The following is a 12,791-nucleotide window of genomic DNA, read 5'->3' as shown; positions in this document are numbered from 1 at the left end:
ATCGGGTGGTACAGAAGCTCAACGGTTCCTCATCAATTCCAGAGGAGGATAATCAAGCTTCCACCGTGCAAAAAATCTCCTTTTGTCAATGTTGATAGCACCAAACGAGTTCCAGAGTGCTCAGCTGAAGTGAACAAACTGTATGCTATGATAATCCAGTATGCAGGAAGAAGCACTAGGCAACAGAATTCAGATGACAAAAGGTTTTCTCCTACCTACAACATGCACTAGTTTTCTTCCATGAATCAATGATGCATGCTTAGTTGCAAACACTTTTTTATTGCAACTTATCTAATTTGGGGTTGTCTTTCTCTCTTCAATTTCTTTACAGCCTTCATATCGTGGACTTTGGTGGATACCATATTACGGCCAAGGAACTCGCAAATTCAATGAAGCCAGGTAGTTGGCTACATAGTGCAGTTATGGAAGTGGGAATTCAGGCAATCACAAAGAACATGAAACCATCCTCTAACAAGGTCATCATGCCACTGAGGATAGGAGTAAGTACAAGTCATGTACAGTATGAGAAACTTTCTTTGTGTTGGACATGAAAATGCTGATTACTATTTTTTGTTTTTTTTTTGTTTCGTTTGCAAAGACTTGGTTGCAGAACCTCGACTTTAACCGCCATGAAATGAAGGAGCTGTTCAGTTATGAAAGACGTTTAGATAAGAAAGACATGGTATAACTTCCTTTCTTTTCTCTGTATTTTTAAAATTTTTTATTGTTTGCATTTTTTCATGGTTGGTGCTAACCATGCAATTCATGCTAAAAACAACTTCAGAAGCAACTTTCTTTACATACAAAGCAATTTTAATCCCATTCCGGGCAACACTCTACTCGTTTAAGAAGCAACTACTTTAGTGACTCCAAGTATTATTTATCACCAACAAAAACATTTACAGGCAACATTCTTTCTTTTGTATAGCAAATACTTCCAAACAATAAGTAATTTCAAACCATACCCATCCAACATCCTTATTACTACTACGTGTAATTTAGAACCAATTCAAGGCAAATACAGTAGCTATTTTCATGCAAACTCATAATCAATATGTGCAACTAATAATTTATTTTTAAACATGTTTGTACTTCTGGTGTTAAGATAGAATGAATAGAACTTTGTACTAAATTTCATGCAACTTCAAGGCAAATATAGGCAACTACAGCTCCTATTCATGCAACTTCACAACTAATACAGGCAACACAGCCCATGTCTTCTCATGAATAACTTTTTTTTTACTAAATTTTTGCTCTGTTTTTATTTTAAGCTCTGACCAAACAGTAATTATATATGTCAAACTACCAGGTCATGATACCTGTCTGCGAACCACTAAACAAGAAGACAAAAAATGAACCTCTCGTTAACCACTATTGGTTGTTAATCGTGAACATGAGGGACAAGAGGTATCAAGTGCTCGATTCATGGAGGACATTCAATGACAAAGCTCTAAGGGAAACTTACAAGAAGATCCGCACTACTCTGTCCATTCTATGGGAGGAGAACTACAACAAGTCTAAAATCAAAATAGACGATTTCATGTTGCAAGAAATAACAGTGCCAAAGCAAACCAATAAGTAAGCAATACCACTTGTTGTATAACCTATGTTTTTATGCTTTCTTTTCCACTTTGTGTTTAACATTCCATGGTCTTTTACTCACTGCCTTTTTATTTCCTTGTTCTTTCTTTCTGTCGCGTCTTATGGTGTTGCAGCCATGATTGTGGGGTTTGCACGCTCATGAATGCGGACGGCTGGGGAGGGAGATTGCCACCGAATATAAAGCCGAGGATATCCCAAAGATAAGGAAGTTGCTCGACGCACGCTTGGGTTACTTCAGAAGATAACAAAGGAAACTGGAGGCAAATTCTAAACATTTGAAGAACAAGTATGCAGACATCAATTCCTTTTTATTGGTTTCTACTTTTTTATAAATGTTATCGATGCATCATTTTTACTACTTACATGTTATAATTCATCTCCTAATTCAGTTTTTCATACTCGCCAAGTACATGTCCGATATCAATGTTATCATAGTTGCTTCATTGTCATCACAATTTGCTTGCACTAGTACCGCATTTTGCATCGTTTTAACCTAAAAGTTGCCACAACACATAACAGCAAGGAAATTTTGTCATATTTCAGAGTTGCACACTAGACTACAATAAGGGAGGCAAGAATTTTCTTTGATTTTTCAATAAGTCACAACTAATGTAGGCAACTAAAAGAGAAAAAAAAATAAAGCTCGCGGAGAACTACAAAGGACTTGTGTTTCGCAGAGTACTACGAAACCTAAGCTTGCAAGTTGCGAATTGTGCTCGAACGAACCACAAGTGTGACACCGAACTTTTTTCTTTGGATGCAACTCAAGAGCTGAAACTGTACGGTGCTCCTTAGTCCTCCCTTTAGTCGTTGTTTTTGCCGGGTCCCTAGGTTTCGTAGGCCGATCGAGTGCACTAGCGGACGGGACTCGCCGAGACAGGCTTCTTCTTCTTGAGCGACTTGTTCAAGTGAGATATCTCCGTTGTCGTGCAGCTCTCAAATGTTTGTTAACAATGGCAGTAGGCTGCGTCCGTTCTACTAGCAATACGGGCAAGTTTTGTGAATCCCATATTGAGGTTCGCGTGCCGCAATTGCACTTGTGATTCTGGAGGCATAACATCCGGTCGTTCAGCGAACTCGCTGTCGGCACATAACCACTCAAAGCACCTTGAGTCCACCTTTTTAGGATATACCTATCCGGTATCTCATCAACACCAAGGTGGGTGAAGATCTTTAAGATGTGGCAACAAAGTATACCATCCCTGTCCATCTTGGAGCACTCACAGTAATACGTCCCTTCTTCCTTATTAGCGGTTAGCAGGTAGGTCCTAGTACCATATTTTGCGTACCATCCCCTGTTTCGCTCAAGCTTGTAAAAGTTGCAACCAAATGGTAACACATTGTACCTCCCAATCAGCTCAAACTCGTTCCGGAACCTCAAATATATGTCTCTGCAGTAAACTTTGAAAGCATGTTCCTCAACAGGGAATGGTGACCATGGACGAAGTTCCAAACAATCCGTCCTGTAATCATTACCCCCTTCTTTCACAAGTACATGAGTCTGCAACTTCTCATACTGTTGTACAAAGTGTAGTATAGACTTTTTTGGGTTCGTATAGCGTTTGAGAATGGCATTAAAGCCCTCACTTCGTTGCGTGGACTGCAGGAATGGGAAGAATCTGTGCTTGAAGTAGCATGGTACCCACTTAGCACGATTAGCATAGAGAGTCGTAAAGTAAGAATTTGCACCACCAACAACTGGCCACTTGCCTACAAACAGAGCCCATTTTGCCTCAAACTCCTCTGGTGAAAAGCTGAAATCAATGCAATCATTGAAATCTTCAGCTAAACCAGGGTTCCTGCCAGATGTAGGGCCACATTTCAACTGTGCGTTCTGCATTATGTGCCAGCGACAATTACGGTGAACAGAGGATGGGAATAATCTGCCAATCGAGACCGCCATAGCACCATCTTGGTCTCGTGATAATATTGTCCGGGCAAGACCATTCATGGCAATAAGGAAACTCTCAAATAACCAATCATAGCTTGTTGCTAATTCTTGCTTAACAAATCCACAACCCAGCATGATGGACTGCCCATGTTTATTTATCCCAATGAATGGCGCAAAAGGCATACTGTACTTATTTGTCAAGTAAGTTGCATCAAAGGAGACACGATCATGGTAAGCCTCTCGCATATGCCTTCCGGGCAGCACCATCAACCCGTAAAATGTTTTCTACCCTCGTCTTCGTCGTCCAATTTTAACCGGAAATAAAAGTCCGGATCCTTTTCTTCTTTAAGCTCTACAAAGTAGCTCACAACTTTAGCCGGATCCCCATCTTTTGTTCTTCTCTAGTCGAGTTGCACAAGAATTGGTGATTGTTTTGGTTGTGTATGGCACAAGCAACTCTGAACCATAAAATTCTGACATGATTTCCATCATTTTACCTGTTATTGAAAACAAAGTAGGAAATGGTTAGTTGGTTGTATTATAGTCCACAACTATTAGCCTCACATTTTCGAGCATTACTTTCCAAACTATTTTTACACGCATTTTTTCAATGACAACTTGCACAACATATCCTGGAATTTGACAAGTAAACCAGGCAACTACCTAAACAATCCATGAAATCATAGAACCATTCCAGGCTAGTACCAATTCAAGTGTCCGCAAGTAAATTAATAGAACGAAGCAACTTCATGACCATTTGCGAGCAACTTACTAACCATTACATGCAACTAGTTATTCTTTTCATGCAACTTTACAAATACTACTTTCACATTCTTTTTTACTTTTCCAAATGATTCTTACCAGCTGAATTTTTTTCCACATGCAACATACACAATTTTGCAGTATCAAAACTGAAAAACTTACCAGTTGTCAAATTTGTATTGTGAAGATTCTTCACAAATTCCTTTTCCTCCTTTGGCATGCCTTGGTGTGACCTCAGATACTTTGTGAGCGATGGTTTGTGGATAAGTGGATGGTTATGCTCAGGCACAAAGTGGATAACCTCCCACCTTCCATCAATTAACTTCACAACCATCTGGGCCTTGCAAAACGTGTGCATAATATTTTCTCTTTTACGCTTCTTGGGCGCCTTTTCTTTTCGCCCTTGAGCAGCAAGATCAGCCACAACGGAAGCAAGCTCTGCATTTTCAATATCAGCCTCATCTTCAGACACAGAATCAGGAATTGGCCCCACATCAACCTGCAACTCAGCCCCACCATCATCTTTCCTTGGTCTCCTGAATTTGTTGCAAGTGAACTGCTGTTTCTGTTTCTCTCCGGTGATTGTAGACCTCCTGTTACTATTTACTTTCACAGAGAAACCTTTCCTTGCAGCATGTGCATTGTAGTGCTCCTTAGCACCTTCCAACGTATCATAGCGCATGCCAACATGGGGGTCATTTGGCTGGGACGAAGCCTCATACTCATTTCCATCTTGTGCAATTGAAGTAGTGTCTGTAGGAGCAACAAAAGGACCTGTGTATGTATTTGTTGCAACAGGTTCTACATTAACAACCGGGGCGTGAGTGTTCACAGGTGGCTGTGGAGACTCGTCAATTGCCTCATCCAACAGTTGTGTAAAATAATTGGGAGGTAAGATACCAGGTTCCTCATTAATATCAAAAGGAACCTCATTTAGATCAAGGAAATCCACTCCATGAGTACCAGGGACCTAGAAACAAATGACCCTTTTAGCAATTACAACAACACAAAATGTAACTCAGGCAAATAGTTAGTGAAAACAAGCAACTAACATGGGCATGGAAGCAACTAACATGCACAACCAAAGCAACTAACAACCACAAACAAAGCAACTAACATGCACAAACATGTAGCAAAAAACAGGTGGGTTTTGTAGGGAAGATGATGATGATGACAGTGAGTACTTTTTTGTTGCTATCAACATAATACTAATTTTTATGTTCATGCCTTACTACTTATGTATTGCATCTGCAATTTTTACTTCTTACAACTACATTTTTGACTTGGAACTAACACCTTGTTCTATAAACACATAGGCATCGTTGACAAAGAAGATATAAAGTGCAACAGGAATTGCAAAGGACAACAACATGACTTCCTCAACATCGATTGCTACTTTTACCTAGAACAGAGTACACTTTTCTTGGCTAGGTGCACGCTCTAGTTTGCAGATATGTGGATTTGTACGCATGGAGTTCTTCTAGATGTCAAGACCACTGTTGAATATGTGTTCCATTTTCTGTTGATGGATCCTTACTTCTATTTTCTACTATGTGCCGTAGTGCGGACTCTGCAAATTACTTGTTGCCTGGAAACATTTACTTGTTGCTTCTATTAAGCATTGAATTTCCATGCATGGTTTACAAAGTTACTCGCTTCTACTTTTGTGTCATCCTACATTACTTGTTGTCTGGGAAACATTTTTTGTTGCTTCTCTTATGCATGAAAGTTGCATGCATAGGCTAAAAAGTTGCTTACTCTACTATTTTCACCCTATTTTTACAAGTTGCCTGGGAAACATTACTTGTTGCTTGTACTAGGCAAGGAATTTGCATGCATGGGTAACAAAGTTGCTTCCTTTTGCTTGTTCTTCCTAGAATTATTACCAGCTTGCAGTTCCTCATAGTACTTGCTTCAAATTGGCTACCAGTTGCATATTCTGCCCAGATTTTTTGCCTGTTACTACATGGGCACATAGTATGCATGGCTAACAAGAACAAAAGTTGCCTGATAGTTTCCAATCTAGATGGGAAACTTCAATCTAGATGCAGGAGCAAATCCTACTATCAGTATAGGCAAGAAACTTCACAGACAACTAGCAGGTATGTCCCATAGCTTCTCTTTGATGAAAAAAGTAGGCTATCAGGAGAGGAATAGGAGGATCTATATGCAATTTCTGAAGGTTTCTGTTCAGTTTTGGTTACCTGATCTGAAGATCCCACTGGAAATCTTCCTGCTCTGGAGATGCCTGGTTCTTGGTTCGTAGACATGAAGAGCTGGGAGGTTGACGAAGGGATTTGGGAGCTTAACGAAGGGAGCTTGGAAGGTTACGAAGGGAGATGGGGAGCTGGAGGCAGACGAACGGCCTGAACGGAGCTGGGAGCTCCAGGTTGACGAAGAGCTGGTAGGTTTTTCGTTCTGTTTTTACGACAGATCTGGGCGTTGGGCGTTATATTGGATCTGGGATCTGGGGGAGCTAGGTTTGGGCGGGGATTGGAGGGAGGATCTCCCGCCCTGTTTTTTCGGGATCTGGTGCGTGCCAGAAAGAGCCAACCGGCACGCAGGTGGTGGACCAGGTGGCTTTCCTTTTTCAGCCAACCCGACAGGTACTTTCCTTTTTGGGCCGGCCGCTCGGTTTGACAATTGGGCATGCGGCCGCCCGCTAGCCGCGCCCTTCGGGTTAACATGTGTGTACGTAATTTTAAAAATTGATATGATCATTATTTTAGTTAATAAAATTTAAAGTATATGTTATATAAATTCTATCATTAGAATTTTTCGAATATCAATATAATGATACAAATTTTATAGACATAAAATTTATATTTTTATAATTTTTTTTACCAAACTAGTGATTTAAATTTGTCTTAAACTACATCATCTGTTAAACCGATACAAAAGAAGTAGTAAAATCCATCTGTGGTGTTAAGAGCCAGTTTGAAAGTATAGCCAACTGCCGATTGTAAACATGTGTCATATTATCCGTAGCTAATATATAATCACCATATACATTAATTAGATAAAACATGAAAGAGGAATAGTTGGGGAAGCACATGGGTCCCTGTAGTATAAACAAGCTACAATGCTTAATAGTATATGTACACGCTACCCTAATGTTTCCTCCGTTTGAAAACATAAGATGTGCTTCTCACAGTTCTGAAGTTATCGACCCCCTCGCGTCGCTCCTCACGCGGCGCCAGGGGGAAACCCTAGCCCCCAACCCCGCGCCCCCCTCCGTGTCCCTCCGCCGCCGAAGGTGGTGGGGGGTTCTCTCTCCTGCGCGGCGCTGGTGGCTGGCTCTGTCGGGTGAGGCGGCGACGGGCTGTCCGGCGCGTGGAGGCCAGGGCGGCGGCCCCGGACGGGCCGACGGCGCTTCGGTGGCGGGAGCTCGGATGGTGGCCGCGGTGATGTGCTGCGGCGCGTCCCCGCGGATGGTGGCCGGCATCTTCGGCCACGGGGGTGGCGTCGCTGCCGGCTGGCCCAGGGAGCCTCCATCGTGGCGGATCCGGAGCCCCGAGCTCCAATCCCTCGCGTCCGGCCAGGTCGGCGGTGCGGCGGCTGCGGCGTCGTCGGTTGGAGAGGTGGTGGATTGGGTGGTTGTGCTGCTGGCCCAGTTCGATCCATCTTGGATCCGTTGGTGCTTGGCAGCGGCAGGGAGGCGGTGCTGTGGCGCTCTTGGTTGCGGATGTGCGGCTGCGAGTCGTCGCCCGGTAGCTCGGGTGGTTCGAGGTGAAGGATCCCGGGAGAAATCCTTGTCCGGGCTTTGGTTCCGACTGGCGACGGCGACACCTGTGGGTGCCGTTGACTTTCTTGGAAGCGTCGTTCAGGGCTCCTCTCGTCACCTCGGAGTTCTACCTCCGGAAGGAAACCTCAGATTCTTGGGATTGGATGATGGAGGCGCTTCTGCGTCTCTCTCCCTGTTGAGGGCATCGTCTCGGAGTGGGCTTCGTCCTGGGGACTCGAGGATGGATGATTGCTGAGTTGCCTTGCTGGGGGCGCTATGGGCAGTTTGGCAACGATGAGGCGTCAGCGCAGTTTGGGTCGCGGCTTGGGCTTCGATAGCCGACGGGTCTTCCCGTGCTTCGCTGTGGAGCTGTGGAGTCGGAGCTGCGGTGGAGGGTGCCCCTGCGGCAACGATGACCAGCAACCGGTGGTGTGGAGGATGATTCGGTCGGCGCAAGCCCAACATAGTTCTCTTGTGATGCTCGACGGCCAAGTCGGAGCTGTCTCTCGTTGGCATGTGTGGCCGACTGTTAGCATTTGGCCAGGTCGGTCGGGGGTTTGTGCCCAATATTGTCATCTCCCATGACGATATTGGTTCATTTGTATCGGTTTTTGGCCGGTTTTCCCGTTAATAAATCGGCCGCCTTCTTCTATATCAATGAAAATGGCAAGTCTTGCCTTGTTTCAAAAAAAAAAGATGTTGAAGCATTTTGTTTGATTCATCCATTTTAGTTTGTACCTAGTTTATCTTATATGTGTAAATTTATTTACTTTGGTTTATATCTAGTCTACTTTAAAAGTAAGCTAAACGTCATGCGGTTCCTAGATGCCCCTCTGTCCCCCCGCGACAGGAGATAAGAGGTAACACCTCTCCTACCACTAGATCTCCGTTGGCGTTACGAATGGTCTCCTCTCTGTCTGGTTGCCGCTCCTGCGGTAGGAGGGAGGGGGACTTCGCTGCTCGTTCTGGTCTAGATTTTAGGTTAGGGTTTATCTGTTGTGGTGCATTAGTTGGGTGGTGGAAGAAGCGGCCGAGTGAATAAATCTGCCTCAACTCTACTTTTATACCGACGCCGACCATCACGACGGTGTCTCAAAGTTGATGGTATTGTGTGCTTGTCGCTCCTTCAGATCAACGGCTTGGTCTTCTCGCCTTTCTCCAGATCTGAGGAGATTTGTTTCTCGACGTGTCGTTGGCGTTCGTCGTTATCCACGGCGACGCTGGGGGCCGGAGCGAGGTGGGGATGTTGGTTCGGAGGTGGTGAATTTATCGTTATTCCTCAACCTTTTCAATTTGATGCGGCAGACTTGGTCCAAGACAACACGGGGACAACCCTCGGTTGATGTGCCACATCAACACGTGCCTCGTTATTTGCAGCGGGCATATTCATTGAATTACAAAACCTCGTTACTGATGGTGCTATTTTGAATCTGGTACTGGTGAATGCTCGGCGTCTCTTACAACACGCGTCTAGGCGACGGTCGTTGGTTTCAATGAGTGCTTGCAACACTAGAGTTAAATTTCTACAAATTTTCGTCACAAATAAGTCTTTTAATCTTATCTAGCTTTCGATGTATCTGATACATGTGTATCTTTTAGACCAAGGGAGTATCATATGTATATTGTCGGTTTCGAGTTTGGGAATAAGAGCAGGGCGACTATTGTATTCGACACAGCGTTTATTCTGTCAATCAGAGTCGTCATGATTGAAGGAACAAAGAAAGGTTAGGTCGCATCCATCAGCATGGCGTCGTTAGCAGGAGTATATACATTAGAAAAAGTTTAGAACGATGCGCCTTTGCGTCGAATCCTACCCTTTTTCTTTCTCTTCGCGGAACGGCCAAACTTGAGCAGATGCACGTGGACGTCACCACTCACCGGAATCTGGAATCGGCTCCGGTCCACCGCGCCCGATATGCGACCACCACCGAAACGCCGACCTCGTCAAGTCCCCGCATCTTCAGGGCGTCTTGGATACCTCCAGCGGTGCCGATGCATTTTTTTTACCGGGGACAGCGTCAAGGTCGGTAATGGCGTTTTACATCCCGTCGAGGACTACCGCCGGCGATTAACTGTTCCCGCGCGACCACGATCATTCCCGCGCTTGCCCACTACATTGGCAAGTTTCACCGGCGTTTCGCGCGCGCGGGAAACGCCCTGCGCGCCAACGCCGTTTCCCGCCCCGCCGTGGCTATATATGGTGGACACCGGCGGGGGCGACGGGCACACCTCAAACTACCATCCATCCATGGCCGACCACATGCATGAATTGGGAGCACGTTGTTCACATGTGCCGCCAGCTCCACCCGGAGGAGGAGGCGGAGGAGGACGAGGTAGCCGCCGCCGGCGTTGAGGCGCAGCAGCTAGACCTAGAGGTGGCGGCGGCGGAGGCGGCAGAGCGCGCGGAAGGGCGCCTCACGGCGACCAGGACAGAGATCGCCAACGCCATGGCCGAGCTCGCCGACGCCAAGGCCGCCATCACGGCCCCTCCGGCCGATGCCGTCATCCACGACATCGCGGACGACGACGTCCCCGTGCCCATGCGCTTCGAGTGCGCTGGCAACCAGCGGATTCTGCTGGCGTCCTTCGAGTTCCTGGCTGGTGACGCCTAGCGCCGTCAGGCTTGGCTGGCGGAGGAGGAAGCCCACAACTATGCGATGGCCATGGCTGGGGGGTTAATGTGCTCCGACCTGGACTCGCTCCAGCGTAGGGGCCCTTCTCCCGCGCGGGTCGAGCAGGAGAACCGCGAGCTGGAGGCCGCCATCGCCGCCAGGGACGAAGCGGTGGCGGCGGCTAGGGACAGGGCCCGCTTCATCGCCGACATGGCGGCGATCCAGGCGGCGGTCCAGGCGGAGGAGGAGGCGCGGGCGGCGGCGGTCCAGGCGGCGGCGGAGGAGGAGGAGGCCCAGGTGGCGGCGGAGGTGGCGGCTGCCAAGGTGGCAGAGGCCCAGGCGGTGGCCCTGTGGGACAGCAGCCTGGCCTAGGCCCTCGAACGGCGCAGGCGGCAGGACGAGATGTTCGTTGGCCGGCGTGCGCGGCGCGCAGAGTGCGCGAAGCGCTCCCGCTTCGACGACGGCGCCAGCCCATCCGGCGGCCAGTAGTAGGGCGCGCGACTGCGAGTAACCGAGGCCGGTGTAAGCCACGCGATGGCGAGTAGGTACGGCCGTTGTAGTTTTAGGTTAACTCGACTAACCATCTGTGTAAATATGGTCCTTTTCGCCAATCAATAGTAATGAAAAAATCTTTTGCTTACCTAGGCACTGCCGACTGGGCCCGGATGTATCCAACGCGGACACTCGGCGCGACCGCCGAGCGTCCGCGGAGACGCAAACCTGGCGCATATTTGGGCCAGGTATGCGTCTCCGCGGACGGCCCGGTCACTTTGCATTGCCCCGCTGGAACAGGCCCAGACGCATTTCCGGTCACGGCGGACAAAAACGGTCGCTTAGTGACCGTTTGCGTCGCGCCGCTGGAGATGCCCTCACGGATCCCTTCTTTTTTCATTCTTCTTTAAAAAAAATTGTGGTGGTGTTGCCAAGTCGACGGTCGTCGGGCCCGGTTGCTAGAGACAGGCGCACTGCACGACGGATACGACCTATCCTGATGAACCGTTGCGGGAAAAACCATTGTGGCGTGACCTCCGTCTCTCCCAACAAGCTACAGTACCCAGAGCCGCTCCCGTAGAAACCGGCCCGATCCCGAGCCCCTCCGGCGGTGTTGCCGGCCGGAGGTGGCGGAGGTGAGGCGCCGGAGTAGGTTCCTAGTTTAGGTGTAGTTCCCCGACGGCTTGCCGACTAGTTTTAGAGTAGAAGCTCTGGTTTTGGGGCTAGATCCAGAGCGGGCCGGCGATGTGTGGTGTCCTCTGCTCCGGTGGTCGGAGCCCAGGGAGCCTCCTTCTCGGCCGATCTCCTCAATAAGTCCTTCGCCATCTTCCCTCAGCTTCTCGCAGCGTCTCTTCTTTCGCTCCCGGCCGGCCTTGGTGGCGAGGGGGACGGGTTGGAGACGCAGTCGTTAGCTTGATCTGGAGATGGCAGAGGCGGTGTGCCTCTCTGGTGCCCTGGCGCAGCACCAGGCGGCCAGTCGTTGGCGGCCTCCCTCCAAATCTTTGGGGAATTTTGGCCTAGACTTCGTTGACGGCTTCGCCTTTCGATAAGGTGCCTAGGAGTCTTCAGCTGTTGAGAAGGTGTTCTTCTTGCCTCCTTGGCCGGCCAACGGGGATCCCTTCTTTTTTCATTCTTCTTTAAAAAAAAATTTGTGGTGGTGTTGCCGAGTCGACGGTCGTCGGGCCCGGTTGCTAGAGACAGGCGCACTGCACGGCGGATACGACCTGTCCTGATGAACCGTCGCGGTGCCGACCGCCCGCCCCGGGTCGGCTCCCCGTCCACGTTTTGTCTGAGAAAATATCAGCGCTATGTTCGTCGCGCCGACCGGCGGAACTGGGACGCGTAGGCACCTTAGTTCCTTGTATATGTCCCACCAATTTACGGCAAGTTGTTTTCTATACTTTCGTTTTCGTGCTGCAGATAGCGTAATCGCGTTCTACCTCCGAGTATTGTGCTAGATGAAAATAGTTACTAGTGGTTGTTTTTCGTGGTATCGTTCTACCTCGAATACGTGGCCAGTAGCCCAAGACAAATAGACAATACTGGTACTGCAGTCTGCACGCTACCTAGTACGCCAACAAACGTATACCACAAAAAAATGACTGACCGCAAACAGGAAAGAGCCGGGCAATTTCGTAACCTTTAGAAGCAATTAAACACGACTTACTTAGGGCATGTACAATGATGATGACTCAGCTGTCTGTAAGAG

General features: G+C 47.7%; 1 pseudogene; it reads right to left on the bottom strand.

Annotated features, from left to right (window-relative positions):
- Window positions 1-436: 436 nt before the first annotated feature.
- LOC124663804 lies at window positions 437-7,700 on the bottom strand (annotated as a pseudogene).
- Window positions 7,701-12,791: the final 5,091 nt, after the last annotated feature.

This window comes from Lolium rigidum, chromosome 6 (genome assembly GCF_022539505.1).
Source record: "Lolium rigidum isolate FL_2022 chromosome 6, APGP_CSIRO_Lrig_0.1, whole genome shotgun sequence".
In the NCBI taxonomy this organism is placed as follows: Eukaryota; Viridiplantae; Streptophyta; class Magnoliopsida; order Poales; family Poaceae; genus Lolium; species Lolium rigidum.
The sequence above is the reverse complement of the archived record's forward strand: the minus strand, read 5'-3'. Positions and strand labels throughout refer to the sequence as shown.